Source organism: Tinamus guttatus, unplaced genomic scaffold (genome assembly GCF_059628265.1).
Source record: "Tinamus guttatus ecotype Peru unplaced genomic scaffold, ASM5962826v1 Tinamus_guttatus_pri_ptg000229l, whole genome shotgun sequence".
NCBI classification, from domain to species: Eukaryota; Metazoa; Chordata; class Aves; order Tinamiformes; family Tinamidae; genus Tinamus; species Tinamus guttatus.
The window spans coordinates 303856-326982 of record NW_028288763.1 but is presented as its reverse complement, the minus strand read 5'-3'; the positions used below and the strand labels follow the sequence as shown (position 1 = coordinate 326982).

General features: G+C 39.7%; 1 protein-coding gene across 5 annotated transcripts in view; it reads right to left on the bottom strand.

Moving 5' to 3' along the window:
* The window catches only part of SHISAL1 (shisa like 1), a 207352-nt gene that overhangs the window by 49790 nt on the left and 134435 nt on the right, over window positions 1-23127 (bottom strand). For 2 of the 5 annotated variants that reach the window (XM_088525620.1, XM_088525615.1), the window contains exon 1: window positions 22135-22247. The exons of the other annotated variants lie outside the window; for them this stretch is intronic. The gene's annotated coding sequence lies outside the window, so the exon portion shown is untranslated. Of the gene's footprint in view, window positions 1-22134; window positions 22248-23127 lie in introns of those variants that run through there. 5 annotated transcript variants of the gene reach the window in all.

Here is a 23127-nt window from a genome sequence, read left to right as displayed (position 1 = left end):
GGAGGGGCTGCAGCTTATCTGATGCCTGAAACAGGTCTAGCTATTCTGGGTTACTCCAGTGCAGAACTGGCATTGATTACATGTGACCTTTATGCACACTTTTTGTGCATATTTATGAAAATAGTTTACTTTGTTTTTTTTTTTTTTTAAAAAAAAAACCTCCAGAATTATCAGGGATTACATATGCATTTTTAAAGACAAGGAAGCTTAAAATTAAATGCCCCAAGAATATTACTGTGTTAAGTGTCAGGATGAAGACAGATGAGCATCCTTAGCTTTAATTATCGAATTAAGTCCTGCTGGATTCAGATGGGTGCAGAATTAAGTCACTGCTGAAATCAGGTTTTGCTAGCAAATGCACCAAGACCACAGTTTCACCTTTGCCTGGTACAGAGGCAAGTCTGTGATAGGAACCGGGGTTCATACTGAAAACCATAAAACCAACATCACCCACCCTGATCAACAGCAAGTCAGCCTGACAGCACTGGTCATGACCAGGATGAAATACTGGCTTTATTAAAGTCAGTGGGAATTCTGCCACCAAGTCAGTAGGATCAGCTCGTGCATCAGCCATTCACACGTGTACTAACAAATTACCACTTGTCTTCAGGTTGCAGTAACCAGTGGTTTCATTTGATAAAACTTTCTGAAATGGTTCCTTCTGAAGTGGCATACTTATTTCCTCTTCATCTTGTAGGTCAGTACACGCAGTATCATACACAGAACATATCAATTCTAAATAATTCATACATAAGGAAATGGGTAAGTATGGCATTCATAATCTATGTCACACAGCAAATACACTACTGACAAGCTGTATTGCGGCCATATAGTAGTCTCTTCTCCCAGATATTTTAGTTTAAAAAAAAGGAAGGAAAAAAAAGAATAATGGAGAGGTGGTACCATTTCATAGAATCATAGAATCCTTAAGGTTGGAAGGGACCTCTAGAGGGACACCTAGAGCACGTGGCACAGGACTGCATCCAAGTGGGTTTTGAAGATCTCCAGAGAAGGAGACTCCACAACCTCTCTGGGCAGCCTGTTCCAGTGCTCTGTCACCTTCACTGTTAAAAAAATTTTCCTTAAGTTCCTGTGGAACTTCTGATGCTTCAGTTTCTGGCCGTTTCCTCTAGTTCTGTCAGTGGCCACCAGTGAAAAGAGGCTAGCACCATCCTCCTCACTGCCTCCCTTGAGGTATTTATAGACACTGATCAGGTCCCCTCTCAGCCTTCTCTTCTCCAGGCTGAACAGGCCCAGCTCTCTCAGTCTCTCCTCATAGAGCAGATGTTCCAGCTCCCTGATCATCCTTGTGGCCCTGCGCTGGACTCTCTCCAGCAGCTCCATATCCCTCTTGTACTGTGGAGCCCAGAACTGGACACAATACTCCAGATGCGGCCTCACCAGGGCTGAGTAGACGGGCAGGATCACCTCCCTCGACCTGCTGGAGATGCTCTTCTTAATGCAACCCAGGATCCCATTGGCCTTCTTGGCCACGAGGGCACACTGCTGCCTCATGGTCAACTTGTCATCCACCATGACGCCCAGGTCTTTCTCTGCAGAGCTGCTCTACAGAAGGTCGGTCCCCAGCCTGTACTGGTGTCTGGGGTTATTCCTCCCCAGGTGCAAGAGCTTGTACGTGCCCTTGTTGAATTTCATGAGGTTTTTCACCATCCAGTTGTCCAGTCTGTCCAGGTCCCTCTGAATGGCAGCGCAGCCCTCTGGGGTATCAGCTACTCCTCCCAGTTTCATATCATCAGCAAAGTTGCTGAGGGAGCACTCTGTGCCTTCATCCAGATCATGGATGCACAAACAGATGTACAGATGTACATGACTCTGCTATGGTCATCCTTAGGAGGTGATCTTTCCAGAACGTTCAGGCGAGATCCATAAGACTATCTGCTCTTTGCACCATCAGCAAGGTGACTTCTTAGCAAGTATGGCATTGTTGCAATTTTTAGCAAAGTGACACCATCCTGCCTGCACAAGACTTCCCACTTCCCTGCCTTGCTGCTCTAAATATCCATCGTTTCCCCATTGTATTTCGACCACACAGGCAGAGTTTACGCAGTTCAGCAGTTTCATTGGTAACTCTCTACTCACCTATCAACTGGATGACGGCTATTGCATCTAGTATAATTAAATATCCACAATTTGTTGAAAGACCATAACGAAAACATGCCTCTATCTGTTCAAGCCATCCCCACACAAAACAACTTTTTTTTCTTTTTTTAAATTAAGTAGTGAAATATCTTAGGAGATCTAAATTTAACTTCCAAATTCAGAGACAGTGACAAACAGGAAATACTTTAGACACCTTAAAGAAGTCAAATGAGAGTTTAGAGCTCTAAGCTACAGGAATGATTTGAAGAGTGAGATGCTTTATTTCTGGAAATTTTAGCTGAATAACTACATTTCCTCTCTGTAGTAACACATACACTAATTAATTTTATTAATTATTAATTGAATTTCATTAATTACTTTTTATTATCCTTCAATAATGATAGTTTTAGCTATTTTGATTGAACAGGGAACACAGAACAGACCATAAAACCTAGCAAGTGACAAAATAAGCTAGTCTACAGCTCCTGAAGTGGAGTGTGTGTGTGCACAAATTGCATAACCAGAATATTATTTCAACCCTAATTTCTCAATGTTTTTTCAAAGTCTGTACCAAAACATGGTATCTACTGTCACTCTTGTCTAATAAAAATATAATCCTTTTGGCAGCCATCACAGATGCTTGTTCTGGACTGATTTCCTTTTCATTAACCATAATGTTATTTATGCCCACTACATGATGTATTTATCAGTATGCATGAAATCATATTCCCCAGGCAATCAATTCCATCTTGGGACAGTAGATTATACCCCCTGTATACCAAATTATGCAATTCTTAATCAAGTTAATTAGATTCATCTAATGAGGTCTGGCTTTTTATTTTTTATTAACTCACTCCAGCTACCAGAGACTCTTCCCTAAATGGAGGAGAAAAGTATTGCACTTTTATGTACAGGTCTGTGATTCAGAAAGAAGGCTTGAAATCTGCCTTCCTAATTTTAGCTGGAAAGTCAACTCAGAGGTATATCACTGGAAAACTCTGAAGAGGTGAGTAATATTTTAAGCAGTAAAGGGATGAGATAGAACAACATTACTTTTGTTTGTGAAATTTGAGCAAAGCGTGTATATTACTTCTTTATTCTTTCTTGGTTTTAGCCTTTTTAGCCTTTTCCAAGGGATTTTGAGCAGATTGCTGTAGCTGTTGCAGGTTTTAATTGTCACCATAATGGATGCAAGCTTTTAAATACATTGTCAATATTTTTTTCTTTAATAAGGTAGTTTTACAGTTATAGCCAGGTATATCAAATGAAGACAAACTTCCCAAGAAGGCCCAGGGAATCCAAAGTATTCCACTTGAAGATAAAATTATTTACTCTTCATTTGGGTCTTATCAATCCTATACTAATATCCATGGAAAAAAATGGAAAATGTCCTCAATAAAAATTAGAAACCTGAATGGCCAAAATGCTGGAAAATTTCTAAACACTCAAATCCCATTGATTACAGGATATTAGCTGCTCACCAAAGGGTTTGCATAATTCTCAAATGCCAGAGCAATTCCTTATTCCATCTATGTAGATTCTGATTTTTTCCCTGCCTCTTCTTAATATTGAGAAACTATTAATCATGTTGCCCTTATCTTAGTGGCTACGCAAGAGCAATGTGTATTCATGACAGAGTTAAACATAGCAGAAGTGAGCATAAAGCTGATCACTGAAACAAGTTTAGTATTTTTGCTTCCAGGCAGTGATATAGATTGCTACAACTGCCAGAACTTTAGTCATTCTGTTTTTCTGCTCACTAGCCAGCCTGCTAGCACTGCCAGAACGGCAGCCTTGTGAAATAACCCAGATGATAGTTAAGTTCAGCTCTATTCTTTTAAGCCAGTTCTCTAAGTTTCTTTCATGTATAATTTAACTCAAAAGTCTGCACAAGTTCCCAAGAACAAGAAGGCTTCTTTAGGAAAAAAGGCTGATTCCCTACTTGTTTACAGCGTAAATCAAAACAGTTAGTCTGTATTCACTCACTAGAACTTAAACTTTATAATAAGACACATCCATAGAGACAGCTAAATTTTTTTTTTTTTTTTAATTAGAAGTGTTCCACATTTTACATGTAGATACTTAAGAAAAACAACAACAAAACCCCGGAGATTTTGTCCTGGAAATATCAAAACGCTTATTTTTCTTTAATTTATAGAACAAGACAAAAATATTTTTCTGGGTCAAATGCAATATTGAGCTATTTTTTTTTCTCCTTGATAAGGTACACTATTTCTTTTTAAGACTACTTAATTTAGCTCTGGTCCTCATAAATGTTTTAAGATTTTTGTATGGTCATTAAATAGAAAGCTCCTTCTACCTTAACTTCATATGATTGAATGCAGCTACAGGAGTTTAAATACAAGGACACAAAAACGGAAATTTTCATTTTTAATGGTAAAAATCTAGAAGTGTTTCAGTGGCCAAGAATAAGAAGCTGTGGCAAATTTTCCTTCGGAAAATTTGGCTGCCATACCAGTCATAGGTCAAACATAGTCTCTGTTTTTCCAAAAAGTAGAATAGTTTATCTTACAGATATTACTTTCTTCTCCTTTAATTTTGAGAGTCTCAATGTCTCAAAGAAATAACTTACTCCTGAAAACTTTAATTTTTGTCAGTGAAATATTTTGTTGTTTCTAAAAGTGCCTGACCTTCTCTGAAGTGCTTACCCACATGAGTAGAGTTTATCACAATGACATCTGCTAGTTAGTTGTAAATAAAGAGTTCACAGTATTTCATCAGTTGAACATTCTCTTATCTTGCATTACCAAAAGGATGAGCTTCCTTAGCCACATGTTATTTTATATGCCCCTTTATATGCCCTAACTCACCTCCCAAAAAACATTTTGAATGTTTCCAGTGTTCTCGTTAGTGCAAGTTTTGTGTCATTTGTCACATGGGAAACGTGGGAAAAACTGGAGCCCCTGACTAGGAAGCTAGACCTTGTTTTTAATAAGACTTAGAGTACTTATCTCAAAGATGCACTCAGAAACTGAAAATGCAGTGAAACATCATATAATCTGAAAGAGGAAAGGAGTAGTTTCAAAATATTTTAGACAGACTGATATTCACCTACCTTGAAATAAATTGTTTTCCTCAAAAGAGACTGATCTGCAGTCACAAATGGTTCAGAAACTGTGTCTATTTGGAGCAACAACCAGTGAACAGCAAAAACTCAGTTTATAGGAGGTCCTGTTATTTAACTGATACATTTCTAACTAGGAGTTATTTAACCCCTCGTGATACTTTTAGCTCATATCCTTTTTTTTTTTTTTTTTTTTTTTTTTCCACTGATGACTTTCTGAAGTCAAGCAGTTGATTTTCCCCCTTGTACTTCAAGGTATTTAATAACAAAAATGCTATTGTAACGCTCACAAATCAGACATCTCTTTCAGTCTGAAAACCCACCTTAAGTACTACATTGGTTAAAGAAGAATTTATTGTAAAAATACCACTCTTAGGATAACACTTCTCAGTTATTCAGGCTTGCAGCTTGGAATTGCAACGATATGGGCACCAAGTTCCACTTAATCCTTCACAGAAACGCTCATAATCAGGTTGCGCATTTGCACTGTAACTGCCTTCCAATCTCATAAACCTTGTCAGAAAGAGCCTCTTCAAATGAAAGTTATTGCAAAACATGCTCAGAGAAGAGAGCCAAATCTTTCTGAAGTAACAGTAATCTCTTCTTCAGGGAAGTCAGAACACCACAGCTGGCTTCTTTGCAGGGCACAGTTATTTGATAATTAGCAAAGATAAAAGTTGCCAAAAGTGCACATCTAAGAACTACTGATGCATATGAAAGAGTAAACCTATTTGGTTATGTACTAGAAAAATATTTTGGATCTTCAAGTGGATGAAACAAGCCATAAAGAAATCCAGAAGGCACTGTTTGTTAAAGTAAGCAGAAAGGAAAATTGGCTGGGAATGAAGACAAACATGACTATTAATGTTTATAACCCAACAGGCAATGAGAAGAACGAAAGCAGCAGCATATGTGTTTGCAAAATATGGACTTCTAAACTACAGGTCCCTGACTGCTAAATGTTTGCAATGCAAAACAAATCGATTCATTTAAGAAGACACTTCTGGGGATATCAGCTCAATCATCTTGAAATAGAGCGGTTGGCAAAGCACTGCCTCAACTGCAGCATTAAAATACAACTAGTCCAGAAGAATACCTATACGAAGGGCTATTACTGCATTTGTAATTAAAGTCATCCATTTGAAAAATGGTGTCATGTTTGTATAGCTTCCCACAGACATTTTTTAAATGACCGTGGGAACAAAGTGATCAGTATGCTTCCCCCCTCTCCCCCCCAAAGCAGCATTACTATTAAAAAGACAGAATTCCTGTAACACATACAAGTACACGGTTTTGAAGCAAGTAAGTGACCAAAAGTGTTGTCAGGTAATGTGACGCAAGTGTTTAAATTCTGTTTGTCTTACTAGCAGAGGAAAAGAAGAGTCAGCTGAATTACTATTATTCAGCATACTAGAAAGTTAGTGGGTATCTGAAGGAGTTGCATAGAGCAAACATCTGTATCACCATGAAAAGTAGTGAAAAGCTCTCATCTGTCTTATGAAAAGGAAAAGCATCCCAATTACCTATAATTTCTCCAGAGTCAGGCCTCTCCTTGTATAATTAAGATACTAAATAGGAAAAGAGCCATATGCCCATGAAGCAGCAGAAAATCAGAATATGGAACCAGCTGTGATACCTGCGTTACATGAAACACGCACTCCTTGAACTTCATTGCCTCTTATAACACATTTTTTGGCTGCAAAGACTGCTCTTCCAGCACGCGAGGAAGTGCCTGGCAAAGCATGAGCAGAGGGTGGACATAGGAAAATGTGCAAATGGGCCTGTGTTTTTTCTGTTTTTTTACATCCAAAAGTAATTTGGTTTTATTACATGCAGTTACACAGTGGACATTATAGCAAAGGCATTCCTACTACAAGAGATCCATCAACCTGTCATCACTACAACACAGCACCTCATTAACTTGCTACTTTTATCCACTTTTTCATTTTGCATCATATCTTAACTTAGTTGTGTGAAATACTCTGGAAAATTCATTGCATTTAAAGAAAAAACAACAACAAAAAAAACTCATGAACCATAACAATTTACAATCAGACATTATATATTTATTATCTATTTCTACTGCTAAACTTAATAAGGTTTATTCCTGAAAACAAAAACTTTGAATTTTCTGTATAACTACTATTGTCAAGCAAATATGTCATTCATATTGTTTGCTTGCAGAAAGATAAACATGTTTATTTTTTCCATTGACTTGATACTATGAGAAAATTAACCTACTATACAGCTACCTAGAATACAAACTGAAACAAAAAAAAAGAATAGTTCACTTGTTAAAAATCTTCCCTACTGTAAAAAGATAATTGGATAATTAAGGAAGGCTGTTTTTCATCAGGAAAGTCAGCAGTATTACAGCACATAATGACTGCTTGTGAAAGCATTAATATTTTCTCCACTGTTCCAAATGAAAGTGTGCATATAGATATTTCCAAATATTGAAGGTACTGCCTGCACACAGTACTAACAACCTCAAATGGTACTCTTATCTATTCTTCAGCTAAGCAGAGGCTAAAAATTTGTCCAGCTGTTTCAACATCCCACAGCCAATTGAAAATGTAGCTTGCTAATATAAAAACCAAGAGTATCAGTTATAGAGTCACTACAACAGTTGACAAATCATGGTAAATGCACCTCCTCTCCCCATATAGGTAAGGTTCTGCCACAGTATTGCAAGAAAGTATCAATACAATCTTCTTTGTTCAATGTTTGCAGAGTAAATGACAGTCGGATTGAAAAAAAATCAAAGTTTCTGCTTCTCTTAAAGGGTTTGGACCTTTTTGATGCCTCACCTTTTAAAAATAAGCTTTTTAAAGATAAAATTGGTTCAGTCACTTATAAGCGGTATCATTTTGGTGCAAATACTAGGATATTTTACATATGGAGAATAAGTGGGTGATGTGAGAGATTTTTTTTCCTCTCCTTGTATTTGTAAGATCCTTGTAACATTTTAGCACAACCTATCTTCAGGCTTTCAACTTATGAAAAAAAAAAAAAAGTTATTGAATCTTAACATTCTTTTTTTTCAAAATATTTCTGAAGGCTTTTAAATCTGACATTAAATCTGACATATTGCCTAAACAAAAGAAGCTCCCATCTCTGTGTAGCAGTTCAACTTGCAGCCTTTGGACTTTATGCTAGTCCTTTAGTCACTGAGGAGGACTCTAAGGAAAGTCAGAATGCTTAATCTAAGCCACACACAAGAACAGGAAAGAATTCCAAAGATTAAGCTACATTGATATATTGTCTCAAGCTGTTAAATGTGAGAAAGCAGGTTTTTCAAACCAATTAACATTTTTTAAAAATCTACTCCAATAAGTCTTTTACTGTTTACTCCAATAAGCTTTTTTCCTGTTTTTCAATACTATCACCTATTAATTATGCTGAAACAAAATTGCACTACATAAAGAGAAACTACATAAAGAGATTTGAGATGACATTAACAAAAGAGGAGTGAGAAGATGAACCAACTGCAGAAAAAAAATTCTCATGAACAAGATACAGCATGAAAATGATGTTACACGAATAAGACAAGTTCATGCAATACATTCAGGCTAGATTCCAGCAGAGCAAGTATCTTTTCAGGAAATAAAAGTACATCCCTATCAGATGTGAAGAAAAATGTACACAGTAAATATGCTGGCATAGTTAATAAGGTTAGCAATTACTACTGATAACTGAGCTACCAGATACTGGGTAGATACTGGGTAGCAAAAAATACCAGATACTGGTATTTTTTGAACATGACAATGTTGAAAGAATTTTCTTCATAAAATACCCTTTGAAACTAACAGCAGTTTTTGCTGTTTTAATGTTTATAATAATTAACGCAGCTGAAGCAGGACATAAGCGATAACAAGAATATTCTGTACTTCCATAATCATTATCATAATATACCACTCAATTGAGCAATATTTTAAGTCACTATATAAACTACCCAAAAAGAACAATTCATTCAGCACTTGAAATGCTGACAGTTTTGTCACCCACTATCCCCTATCCAAATTACTTTGTTAGCATCTGCTTCTCTTAATCTGCACCTGCTTTATTAGATTAACTAGCAATACAAGGTCGCACATATCTGCAAAAGGTCGTCTTTGAAAAGTTAGCCCTGGTACTGACAGGCAGTAATAGAAAACCCAAGCCTTGCATATCCACGTGCTGGAGACCTGCAATCTCAGCTTGTTTTGCTTGTTTGAAATACTTTTCATCAAAAGTATGGACCACGTACTTATGTAGTACTAGAGATTAAGGAGAGAGGAATACTGGCAGCAAGTCCTCGGGGTAAGCCACCATGATCTGAAGGAAGGACTGAGCACTGGCGATGAATGGACTGGCTGTTTTCACTATTCTTGCTTCCCATCTCTCAATGCAACCCTGTGAATCACCACATTTCCATGACTGTAGCTCTTGAGGAAGGGACTGCTATGCCCCATGCTTCACTTCTAAATTCAAGGACAGAATAGTATTCCTGAAAAAGAGAAGAAGGGAGAAAAATGTGCGTTCATTGCCTCTGGTAGAAGAGGGCTAAGTTAGTAGGCCCCAAGCAGAAATTCTGCTGGCAGATATTTAAACACTCCTGGGATTAATCTTGCCTATCTTCAAAACTTTCTGAAACCTATAGGTCTGTAAGATACTCATTTAAATGGAAAGGTATCACTTTGAGGGATCAAATAAGCACGAACATCTCCTTTCAGAAAATATGAACTGCACTGTGGACTCCACTGAATGATACAGACAACAGAGAATTCCATTACACCTAAACACCTTTAACAAATCCCACCCTATCTGCCAGCACTAAGTCCTTGCAAAGTGTAAGACAGCTTGAAGAAACTTTATTTCTGGTAGTAGTCAATTGTCCTTTAAATATTCGTAGTCAAAGTCTGCAGAGATGTCTAACTATAGAGCATCCTTAAAAATGAACACTGACTAGAAATCAGGCTGTAACTAGAATTCACAGCAATGATAAACAGAGAAAAACATACAGGAAATCTCAGACTTAAACTTTGCAAAGAAATGAGGATTTATCAAGTGAAGAAAATCCATGTTTATGGTGGATAGCTAACTACAGAAATATCAAGTAGGGCGGGCAAGTGAAGAGTAAGGTGGGGGAAGTGATATCAGACAGAAGGTTTAAAACAAAACCAACTACATTTTTCCACATAGCATGCAATTTAACTGGATTTTGCTGATGACAAGTGTGTACCTATGTTCTAAAATGAAATTTCATGGATGGAAAGAGATTTCTAACTCAGAAAATACTTGTGATGCAGATGACTGGGAGGGTCTATCTTGGGCTGTATGTTTGCCCTGTACTTGTATTGTAGGGTAGCTACCTCGTCCACTATCAGAGATGTGACACTGATCTAATTGGATGCTAATCTGACCCAAAACATCTATTGTTATGTCTCTCTTCTGTCCCATCTGCCCAATCCAAAAGAACCTAGATAAAGTCCAGTCTCCTTGCCCTGTCCCCTACAGGTTGCCTGTACAGAGAAAACATTATTCTACAAGAACAAATCATCAGTTCAAAGTCACCTTTTGTTAGTCTTCCAGGGATCACAGTTCTCTGAAACTACCCGACACAAGATGCCCTTCTCCATGCTGCCTGAAAGTCTGCTCTGGACAAACACAAGCTAGCACAGACAAGTTCTGATGTTTAGATAGAGGAAATAAAACTTCACAATTTGATACTTATAACCTACTCTTCACAATGTCTTACTGAAGAGCTGACCTAGCCTTGGTTCCTCTATAATTTCAGGATATAATGAAGTCACAGCTCTGAATCAGAACAGGAAAGAGAATTCTTGAGAGTAAACTCATGTTAAAGGATAAAGCCATTGTATTGATGTGCAGTTATTATTATCTATGGGCTACTACTGTCTAGTTGTAGGTCACCTTAAAATTGCTCCGGAGTCTGCTCAGGGTGTAGAGAAAGCAAGAACTGCTTTGCAAGGAGTCTGCTGAAGTCATCCTGCACTCTGCTTAGGTGCTGGCTGCTATAGAATAAGGTCTTCAGAGAAGTCAAATTCATAGTTATTGAATTGCTTAGTTGGTCCCTTTTGTTAGTCATAAGAGGGCAGAAGAGAAAATCTCTGCAGGGTCTTCTGTTGGTGGCTTATATATTTGTGTCCCATATATGTCCCACTGATGTTTTTTTGTGGCTTGAAGATTCTACTTTATACCTCCCTGTGCTTTCTGTCATGAACAAAAAGAAAGGTTTTGCGTCCCAGTGAGCTTCAGTTTTGACCAAAAAGTCAGAGAGCACATTGCTAAGAAAACAGACCCTACACAAAGAAGGCACACTCACCATAATGATACTTTTTGTTGTTGTTGTTGTTGTTTTTTGAATGTTTATTTTGTTGGGTTTTTTGTGTTAAGTAAATGCAAACTTAAAAAGACCTTGGCAGGACTTGACCACTTCTAACTTCAAGAGATACATTTTCAGACATTACTTCATTCTTTTAGTAGTGGAGATCTACTGCTAATTATTCAAACTATTAGATTTTCAGAAATCCTTCATTCTTGACATGAATTTCAGTTTTGCTTGCGTGTATATTTGCTTATACATTGTTAAATGCTGACATTTCTGCTCATTCTTACTTCAGAATCTGGATCTCTTTAATGAGGGAAGGTGCAAAGGCCTGAGACTGCCATCTCAATATATTTCAGTTGTATCCATCCTCACTTTGTGTTTTCAAAATCCAGGCTCCATATTTGCTATATCATTAAATTTGTCAGCAGTAGCAAGCCACACAACAGATGGCTTGCTTTGCTAGGTCTGCTTTGTGACTAATAGCTAGGCAATTTAATTTAGGTGACATCTCCCTTCCTTCAAAAAAAGGAAACCCTGATACTGTGGACTGCATCCAGCATGAATGTAGAAACCACATGTGAGATAATGCCACCATAACCCAGCAGGTAGTTATCCAAAAAAAAAAAAAAAATTAATATTAACATTGGGATTCTTTGATAAGCGTTGTCAGTATGGGTATAAAAATTCAAGTTAAGAAGTTGCTTAAAGACAGTGTCCTAATTGCACCACTCATGAATCAAGAACAAAACATGGGCAAATTATTCCCCTAAAACAGGCTTTGCTCTTTTTATTGGCCCTTCTAAATTCAGAATTCTTCACAAACTGTGAGGCCCTCTGGCTACTCCATGATAGAAAACGTTGCAGTGCAAAAAAGACAATACTCCTCTCCCAGAACACAGGATTTGTTGCAGTTATGATTTTGGAAACAGGCTGATAACAGCATGCACTCCAAATCTCAGTTCACAGGGAAACCTGTGCTCTTTCAGAGGTCATTCTGTGTCACATACAAGTTCTCCAATAAGGCTATGCAAACCCACTGATTTTTTGGGCAGCCAAGACAGAAAAATTAAGAAAAGACAGATTCATGTTCAAATGGAATAAACATTTGGTTTTGCTGCTGAAACTGAGATACCAGAATGTTGTTTCATACCAAACTAAGAGGAAAATGTAAAACCAATGGAGACTACAGCATTGTTTTGATCAGTATTAAATGGAACAAAACCACTGCCACTATTTCTACTCCTACTTCCAACGCTAAATCCAAAGAAGGCACAATAAATATTTCTGATCCAGAAATCAGGCAAACTGGGCAAGTTTGTAGGTAGTTTCTAGACATCCAAGCTTCCTTTGTCCAGCCCAAGCCATCGATATCGCAAAATACAGCTAGATATGCCTTTGGTAATTGAAACAAGTGATGAGTTCTAGTGCTACCCACTGTTTGCCTGAGAAGGATACACAATTGAAAGATTAGATGAAACAGAAAAGAGCAGCATGTGCAGAAGCCAAAGGAAAGGGACGTCCGCTTTGATCACAAAGAGTGAGAAGGCATTGTGGTTTCACTGACATAATTTATCTACCACTTTAGTTTGATGTTGTAGATAAATATAGCTATTGTACAGAATGTTAAAAATGGGCAGCATTTTTGCAAAGCTGAAATATCAAGAGACACCAGTATATACACAGCCTGCAAAAAAGCAGTTCACTTTCTTGGGAATATTGCACCTCTTCCTGCATTAAAAAGCATGGAGCACTAAGAGTTCTGCAAGACAGACAGTCTGAAAAGCAGGCCCCATTGTCAGCACTCTTGTTTCATGTTTTAAGGTTGGATTATAAATAAACAGTGATTTAAGACTACTAGATTAAATTCCATACTTCAGAGAGAAATAAAGGAGAAAAATATTCTATTAAACTTTTAACACTCAGTGAACCCTTATGAAGCTGTTTATTCCAAATTTCCCTTCCATGACTGCAATGGATTTACAAAAGTTGTTACTCATATTCAATAGGTGATGTAATAAATTTTGTTCTTCGCTGACAGTTCTCGATCATATGGACACACAGTCATGCTACTGCTAATCTGCCACTGCAGTCCAAACTCAAAAGATTTAGGGGAGAGGCTAGGTGAAATATATATATATATAAATGTATAATATATACACACACTTATAGACACACATTTGTATGTGTATGTAAAAGAAACTAAGATTCACATAAATTCTGGATCAAAACTTCTCATAAGCAGTAACCTTGCTGCACCCCTTATGCTGCCACTGTCAGGTTACAATTAGAAAACTATAAAACGAGTTCACATTATATAAATTTGTTTTAATGACAGCTGTGAATGTATGTCATGCATGCAGAAACAGTTACATACTAATTTCTCATATATAATAGATTCAAGGATAAAAAAATCTAAGTAGACTTCAGTCTATGGCCTCAGGGCTTAAATGACTAATGATGGAGAGAACTTTCTCCTTCCTCTGAATATGTTACTATGAGAAGGAACATACAGTCGCCTGAAGACAATTAATGGACTGAATAGGATTCTGCTAGAAAGGGTCAATAGGATGACCCCAAAGTGTAGGTAGTTAGGGATAAAGAGGAGAAAGGCAAAAATAAGTAATATTATTGCTAATTCCCTTCCTCATGAATTCCTCACTGTTTTATTTAGATTACTGACTAGGAGTGCATCCTGATTTCTGCTGAGGAGTCTCAAGAAGGGAAAGATTGCCACTCAACATTGCTTTCACCAAAGCATCCCTACACATAGGGCTTGACCGCCATTCAGAGAGACCTAGACAGGATGGAGAGTTGGGCAGAGAAGAACCTTATGAGATTCAACAAGGACAAGTGCAGGGCCCTACACCTGGGGAGGAATAACCCCAGGCACCAGTACAGATTAGGGGTTAACCTGCTGGAAAGCAGCTCCATCTGTGGAGAGGGATTTGGGAATCCTAGTTGACAACAGGTTAACCATGAGGCAGCAGTGTGCCCTCGTGGTCAAGAAGGCTAATGGGATCCTGGCCTGCATCAGAAGGAGCGTTGCCAGAAGGTCAAGGGAGGTGATCCTCCCCCTCTACTCAGCTCTGGTGAGGCCGCATCTAGAGTATTGTGTGCAGTTCTGGGCTCCCCAGTAAAAGAGGGACGTGGAGCTTCTAGAGAGTGTCTAGTGGAGAGCCACGAAGATGATTAAGGGACTGGAACATTTGTCATACGAGGAAAGACTAAGCGAGCTGGGCCTGTTTAGTCTGGAGAAAAGAAGGCTGAGAGGAGATTTGATTAACAAGATCAAGTATCTCAGGAGTGATTGTAGGGAGGATAGGGCCAGGCTCTTCTTGGTGGTGGTCAGTGACAGGACAAGGGGTAATGGGTATAAGTTGAAACACAGAAAGTTCCACCTCCATATGAGGAAGAACTTCTTTACTGTGTCACCCACTGTGAGGGTGACAGAGCCCTGGAACGGGCTGCCCAAAGAGGTTGTGGAGTCTCCTTCTCTGGAGATCTTCCAAACCTGCTTGGATACCGCCCTGTGCCATGTGCTCTAGATGTCCCTGCTTGAGCAGGGGAGTTGGACTAGATGATCTCTAGAGGTCCCTTCCAGCCGTAGGCATTCTGCGATTCTGTGATTTTATGACTCTACTTCTATTCGAATAAATGGGAATTTGTCTATGGACTTCTAAACATAGGAGCCATGTCTTGTCACAGTTATTTCATATTAAAAAAAGTTTGAAAAAAGTTAACCTCTGTTGAATATTAGCTCCTCATTTGTGTTTTCCACCGAAATAATGGCGAAATGCTTCTGTGTTGCAAGGTGTCATAGTTTCACGAGTGAGACTGAATTAACTGACATTAGCAACACATGACATGGGCTAGTTTCTTACACAAATCATATCCCTGTAGCGTTTCAGGGAAACAGCTCCTGACAGAAGTGGAAAGAGCAGCAACTGGCGTGATCCTTGCCTATCTTTGCCTGCAGTGAAGATGCTCACAGCATAGTGATCTGTAAGCTCTGCTGCTTTTCTAGCAGCACAGCAGCTTAAAAAAGGCTGTCCCAAATTACAGGTTAGAAGCAGAAGAGCCCCAGACTCAAAGATCCCCCTCTATCTGCCACAGGGCTGTGAGACAGGACATAAGTCAGCTAACATCTCTGTACTGGAATCATTCTTCTGTGGCCACCTACTGTGTTAAGGCAATTCGTAGGCTAGCCCAAACTAAGCTCCCCATAGTTTAGCAAAGAGTTTGCCATGCAGATTAATAATTAACAGTTTGAATTGCATGTACAGTATCTCCTTGCATAGTTGACTTCAGTGATTGATTATTTTCTGGCCAGACTCCAGACTTGTAAATCCCTGCCAATGGTATTTCTGAATATGAAAAATCACCAATATCTTAATCAGCTGAAGTATCACAATGAATTACTCTTGAATGCCACATGATCAAAAAGGATAACAAGCATGATTATATTGAACTTATTTTATAAACATGGCTCCAGTGCTAGAAACAGCTACGGCTCGATTTCTCTTATGTCTTTGCAATTCCAGCCAAATCTGGCTGTGAGCAACTCTTCAAGAAAAATAGTTATGCCACTAACGTTGTATTAAAGTCAGGGCTCCTTTAGATACACATGTATCTTAAAGGGGAATTTAATTCCTGGTGCAACTGATTTTTACATTTAGCAGAACTTTTTTCAAAGTTAGCAACGAAGACAGTCCTGTAAAGATATAATTCAGTTCACAAATACCTAACTTTTCCTTAACTTTGAATAATGCAAGTTCTCCATTACCATAAAAGTCAAATTGTTTGGGCTAACACTACTTCTGCCTACAGAAGCCACTATATCTTTTATAGCCTTCTAGTAAGCCAGACAAACACCTTTGTATGAAAGTTCTGTGCTTTATGAAATTTCATATGAATAATTTTTGTTTGGTCTATTCTGCCAGCTTGTGCCCAGACTGTACACCAAAACTGCACTCAAAAACAAAACAACAACAAAAAGTAACAAAAAAGCACAAAAAACACAAAACATAACACAACAATAACAAAATCCAATAATCGCTGTGCAAGATAACACCAAAACTTTGGATTAAGAGTATATTTTGGATATTTACATTGCCATTCAAGATGAAATGACTGTGGCAGAGAGAAAACACCCTTGGGGGGAAAAAGTTTCTCTCTGCAGATTTTTGCCTACGTTTTTGATCATAAAACATCAACTATCTAATTCTGAGAAGTGACATAATGGGAAAGCACATTAGCTACGTGCATTAGGAAACAAACTGAAGAAGTAGCTTTAAGTGCAGCATAGGAACAGCAGTGAAGTGACCAAGGAGGGTAAGATTAAAAAAAAAAATTAAAAGTAAAAAAATGTTGGGTTAAAAAAATATTTTTAAAGTATCACAACTCCAAGTAGCAATTTGCAATTCTAATTTTTCCTTGGTAACTTCCAATAGTTTCCACTCCAGTGTGGGAAACAGCTTTTGGCTTCTTTGGATAAAGTGAAATCACTACCTTTTCTGCTTGATGTAGTAAAGCCTTTTTAAAGCAGCCACCATGTCACACTTCACTGCCTCTAGATTGTATCAGGAACGGAATTCGAAGGGCCTGATCTAGTGCCATTAGAATAAAAACGATTTTTATCAGTAACATGATCAAGCCTGTGTTGTTTCTCATAGCAGCAAGAGCTCATAATCCTCCACAGCCCTGCCAGGAATGCCCTGGGATTTTTGTCTGCAGGACTTTGTCTACAAGTGTGTTACTGCTGGGAGGTTTGAAGACTAAAACAATGCTTGATGTTTTGTGTAATGTTGTCATCTAGTTCTTTATTAGGAAGTTTCCTTCTAGCTACTGAAGTATGTTTAGGAACACATCTTGTTCCTATGGAAATTGGCGAGAATTCTGACCTCGACTCCAAACAGAGCAGGCAGTGGCTCTCTGTGTGCAGCATCAGACATGTCAGTGTGAAGGGACAAAAGCGCTACACTGGCAGCAGGCAGAGCCACTAACCCACATGCCTCTCAGGAATGAAGGTGCCAAGGTGAATCCATCCTACCACCAAAGCGACATTATGCCAGTTGAAGATAACAGGCAGGTCAGATACTGAATTCATCATCAAAATATCAAGACACCATCTAAATTCATGCAGCTTCACAAAGGTTCCTCTTTGTAGCCATTACATATCGGCAAAGAGTACTGAGCTGTAACCAAAGAACATACTACCTGTTTTGCTAGCTCTGTATTGACTTTGTTGGTTTTGTTCCTTCTCCTTGTTTATGTTGTGACTGTTAGATTCCTCAGGGTGAGCAGTATGTATGTGCACCTGGGCTACAGCTCAAAGCAAAAGTTTACCTTCTCTGTAGGAACTGGTAGTAAGCACATAATTATTTCCTCCACTCTTTCAACTCAAAACTGTTCCAAAGGTTGCACTTTGCTCTTAGGTTTTAAAGGATCCTCTGGGAAGCAAGGCCTTCTGAGGTGTACAGGTTAATATCTAGATGTTGGAACAAAGATACAGCATGGTAAAGTTAAACTGTTTGCCACATGTTATTGCATCTGTCTCTGGTCAACGCTGAGCTTCCTAGAACAAGAATTATGTCACAGACATATTGCCAGTCTCCAGCAGATCAACTCTGTAACTGAGGTTAGGTAAGCAAAGACACCTTCATGCTGTAATACCTACAGCAGCCAGCACACGGCTTTGGCTTTGTTTAGAGGATCTCAAAAGTGTTTCTGAAACAACAAGACAGCCCTGTGTGCTCACATTTCATCCACATTTGTTATTTGACTTCCACTCTTACAAGGTTTTTGGTGACTCTAGTAACATCACTTTTGCTACTCAGTTCTGAAAGACAGTATTATAATACCTGTTTTCACTGAGTACTATTATTTTTGCTTGAATTTTGAATGCCCATAAAAACCTGCATGAGTTCTACACCTTCATACAAAGGTATAATTCCATGTATTCAGTGCAACTTTAAGGAAAAGAAAAAAACTTTGCTCTTTGAATTCCCTATAGATTATATTGCAGTGCTATTGAGTGGCTAAGTCTCATAACTCTTGAACTTTGTTTATTGTTGGTTTGAACAATAAGATTTGAGAGTAAAAGTCACATTGATTTCTCTTTTCATCTATTTTCCAAGTAGAGACCCAGGTCCGAAACATTCGTGGTGACTACTGGGCTTATGCACATCAACAGGCAAGTGCGTAACTTTAGATATTTTAAGACTTTTCTTCCAGAGAGCACATTATTAAAAAGAACAAAAAACAAATTAGTATTGTTTCAGATTTGGCTCTTAAAAGGCTAAGTCATTTTCAAATCATTGTACAGAGATCCTTAAAAATATGACAAACTAATAAAAGGATGGAAAAGAACTTTTCTAGATCTTCAAATGTAGAAGATTTTGTCTTTTTGTGGAAAGAAATCCCCGAAGCATAAGAAGTTGACTTTTCCTTCTATCAATACAATAAAATGCATTATTTGCTTTATTTTAGCAGCTAAAATTCTGACCAAATACAAATAAAACTTATAGCAGAAGAAAGATCACTTTAAAAGTCAGTTTTCAGCTGTAAACCTCTCATAGAAAACACCCCTGCCTTAGTCTAAAAGCTTTAGTTTATCAGAAAGCATCTGTATTCTCTAATATGGTTGCTTAGGAAAGACCAAACAAAAGAACATAGCTGGATTTACCACCAAATACATCAGATTTGAAAGTGTAAACATTTTTACAACAGTTTATCAAGAGCATAATTAAGCCCCCAACTGGAATAGACTGAAAAAACTCTCACATCATCCTAATGTCATTATTCGCTCCTGTCACATGAAGCTGGGTGCTTTACAAGCTGAAAAAGGGGAGTTGAAAAGTCACCTCTCTTTACCCTACTTAAAAACACAGGGAAGGAACCACATGGATTTGTAAAGGTCTTAATGCTCTCAGACATTGACTAGCGATCATGTGAAGACCCCAGGGAAAGAAAAAAAGTTGACTTATCATACCTTGTTGTTACCTAAAGTAACACTCTTCAAACGAAGATTTCTCTGGATACAGCATGAGCACAAAACTCTACACTGAAGATCCCACTCTCCAAATAAACAAGACAGATGGAGAATAAACAGGGAGGAGATGTAAAAGAGGGGTAAGGTAACTTGTCCAAACCAGGTAATTACCAAAGTGCTCAGCCACCTCTACTAAATACCAACCCAGAACCTTATTCATTATATCACTTGAGGGGCTTCCAACACCAGGAAAAACAAACAATGGTTATTTCCACATATCAGCAAAGTTTAAACAGTAGATAGCTTGTATAGAAGCGTTAGAAGCATTTTTGTTCATGAAGGTGTACACGATAGCCAAGGAGCTTTGGAATAATGCTGAGCACAATAATTACATAAATCTATATCATCTTGTGGATTTAACATTCATATCTATGTTTTTTCCTCCCTGAAACAAAACGCCTCTATCAATGGCAGCTCATACACTCGGATGTCCTCCTGTAATCTTAGGCGATTATTCCTCTGACCATTAAGCATAAGTTAGTACAGCCTTTTTATGAATTATCTTTTTTGCTGCCCTGGTTTCAGAAAACCCACCCACTATTCTCTCATGCCAACAGTGCCCCTTGAACTGGAGTCTGAAAACTGAATATATGTTCTCTTTCTATTGCTAGGAAAACAAAAACAAAACAATCAAAACAAAACACTGACTTCTTTGAGGATGTATAGAGCAGCATAAAATTATGTTCATTTTCTTTCTATCTGTACTGACTACACAGCAATAGAGTAGTAAAAATTTAATGGCTTAGTATGGTAATATAATTCAATGACATCCAAAGGAGATGAGATGCTGACTAAGATATCATTTCTTTTCCTTTCTTTCTCTTTATAGGGTTGTCATACTTCACTAGGGCTGGTAATGGTCAGACAGTCATCAATTCTCAAGAAATAAGAGGCAGGTGTCTTACTGCTAGGCTGCTGAAAGCAACAGAGTATAAAAATCAAGGTCATAGGCCTTGATACTTCAGAATATTTAAGGAAATCCTTGAAGCACGAGCTGCCTACTGATATTAGAGAGCACTAACGTGTTTGGAAGAAAGCACACATTTTAGCACTTTGCTGAATTGAGCTGGGGGGAGATTTCCTCAGGGTATGAAATATTCTCATTTTATTATAGAAGTAGCTTATTCATACAAAGAGAGCATTTCAACAACAAAAACGAAAATATACATGCATTTCCTAAGTTTCCCTGTTATTAAGGCTTACTGCTATTGTTACCTAACCATTATAAGAGAACATAGGCAGTATTTTGGTTCTGTACATTCTAAAACATTTATTAAACATTCCCTTTCTGTGTTTCTCTATGGAATACCAATTACCAAAATGTTTCTTGAAAAAGTTATGAAAAAGGTAGAATGTAGAATTTCAGATGTGTAGTTAAGAAGCCAAGTTAAAAAGTGTATGGACATTTACTTACTCCCAGGGAAAAGTGCTCAGGTCCCTCTTCAATTGCAATGCTAAGGCATTGCAAGACCATCATTCAGTTTTACAGTCCCTTTTTTATTTTTTTTTCTCTCTAGCTTCTTGATGGATGCATGCTATTTCTCATTCTAGTATTAAAGATGCTCCTATAAATTTAAAATTACTAATGTCCTATTTTTACCTGAACTTGTTGGAGCTACCTCAGGAAACCAGTGATGGGTAGTTGGTATGAAGGGAATTAGAACATTGATTTCACATGGGTGATTCCTGCTAACTTAATATGAAGAGCAAACATAACTGTGTTACATTAAGCAAAGACCAAAGTTAAGTTAAGATCCCTGCCAAGGTCACACCACAGGAAGGTGACAAAGTTACCCAAAAAGTCACTCGTCGTTCCCAGCTCTGTGCTGTAGCAGTGAGGCTACAGAAAGTGGAATGTAAAAGCTTGTAAAAGGTACAGATTTCTGTGCTCCTAAGTGATACAGAACAAGAAGATAACAAACATTGTGCTGTTCAGTACGAGCAAGCCTAAGGAGTACTCTAAACAAATAACAGTTCAAATGACATTTTGCTCTGAGCTTTATGGCTACAAGAAATAATCCTGGAAAGCGAGAATTAAGAAATCTCGTACAACTCTCATATTTCTGCTTAGTCCCATCCGTGCATCATTAATTATCACAGGCAAAATAGCTGGGTGATAGGGGAACACTGGATAAGGTCCACGGGATCACTCAGGTTACGTTTCGCAACAAGAACCAGAAAACCAAACATCAGCGCAGATACATTTCCCTTCACGGACAGGCGAAGGGAAAGGAAACTGGGCAAGCAGATTACCCCGAAGACTCAGAGGGGGCCTGTCGTCATGGAAACAAGTCGCCACTAATGAGCTTCCCGAGACACGAGTGATTAATACCTGAGCCCTGTAAATAAATATTGATTCCGAGCCCAAGCACACAGGGAGCCCCGCGCCAGCGCGGGCTCCATAGCGAGCGAGCAGAGACGCCCTCCCGCTCCCCGCGCAAAGTTTCCCGCGGGGAGCCCGGCGGCTGCCGGCCCCGCCACCGCGGAGCGGGACGCGGCGCCCACGGGGCTCCTCTGCTCTCCTCTCCTCTCCGCTTCCCTCCGCCGCCGCTCGCCGAGCCTCACCTTAGGCTGCGCGTCTCTCGGGGCACCGCCGCCTTCCCCGACCGCCGCGCCGGGACAGCCGCGGGCAGCGCTCAGCGCCGGTGCTCGCGAGTCGCCACCTCCCTCCCCATCTCCCCGCTCCGCAGCCCGCCCGCCGCCGCCTCCCCTCGCCCGCTTCCCCACCCTCCGCTTCGCCCTGCGCCCACCCCTCGGCAGCCCCTGCTCCAACCAGACGCTCCCCCTCTACCTGGGGCCGCCTCTCCAGGTGCCTCCCTGCACGCGTCCCCCGCGGAGCCGGGGCGCCGGCTCCGCCGTCCCGCACGCAAAGTTGCTCGCTCGGCGCGGCGCCTTCCCCGCCGCGGTGGCCGCTCGCCTGAGGGGAGCCCCGGCGGCGCTGCTGGGGCCGCTTGCCGGGGTGCGGGTCGGCACCGGAGCCCGCTCGCCGGCAGGGGCGCCAAACGTGTCCCAGCGGAGCGGGGCACCGCGCCGAGGGCGAGGGGAGCGCGGCGCTGGGCTGCGCCCTCCGTGCTGCGCCTGAGGGCACTACCGGGGGAAACGGCCGCCGCGCGGGGGTAACGGCCGCCGCGCAAGGGTAACGGCCTCCGCGCGGGGGTAACGGTCACCCCGCGGAGTAACGGCCGCCGCGCAGGGGTAACGGACGCGCTGCCTCCCCCCATCCCGCTTGTTACAAGCGCTCCAGGGATTAAGAGTACTTCCCGGTTTAAGAGCATTATATTATGAATAGTGATTCGGCGGGTTAAAATTACTCTGAGAGCATTTAGCTACCTGTTAAGAAGCAATTCCACCCCCTATCCCCAGCCCCTGCCCTGAGGACGGTTTAATCGCTGGGATAAACCCTGGGCGTTAACCTTTTTTTTCCAGCATCCCTGCCGACCACAGCACGTTTTTTCTCATGCGTTTTTGCTGTGGTTGGTCAGTAGGTTGTTTGGGGACTTGGATAGCTTCGGTTTTAACTCGAGTTGGCTTCAGTGAATCTCTGCTTCCTTCAGATTC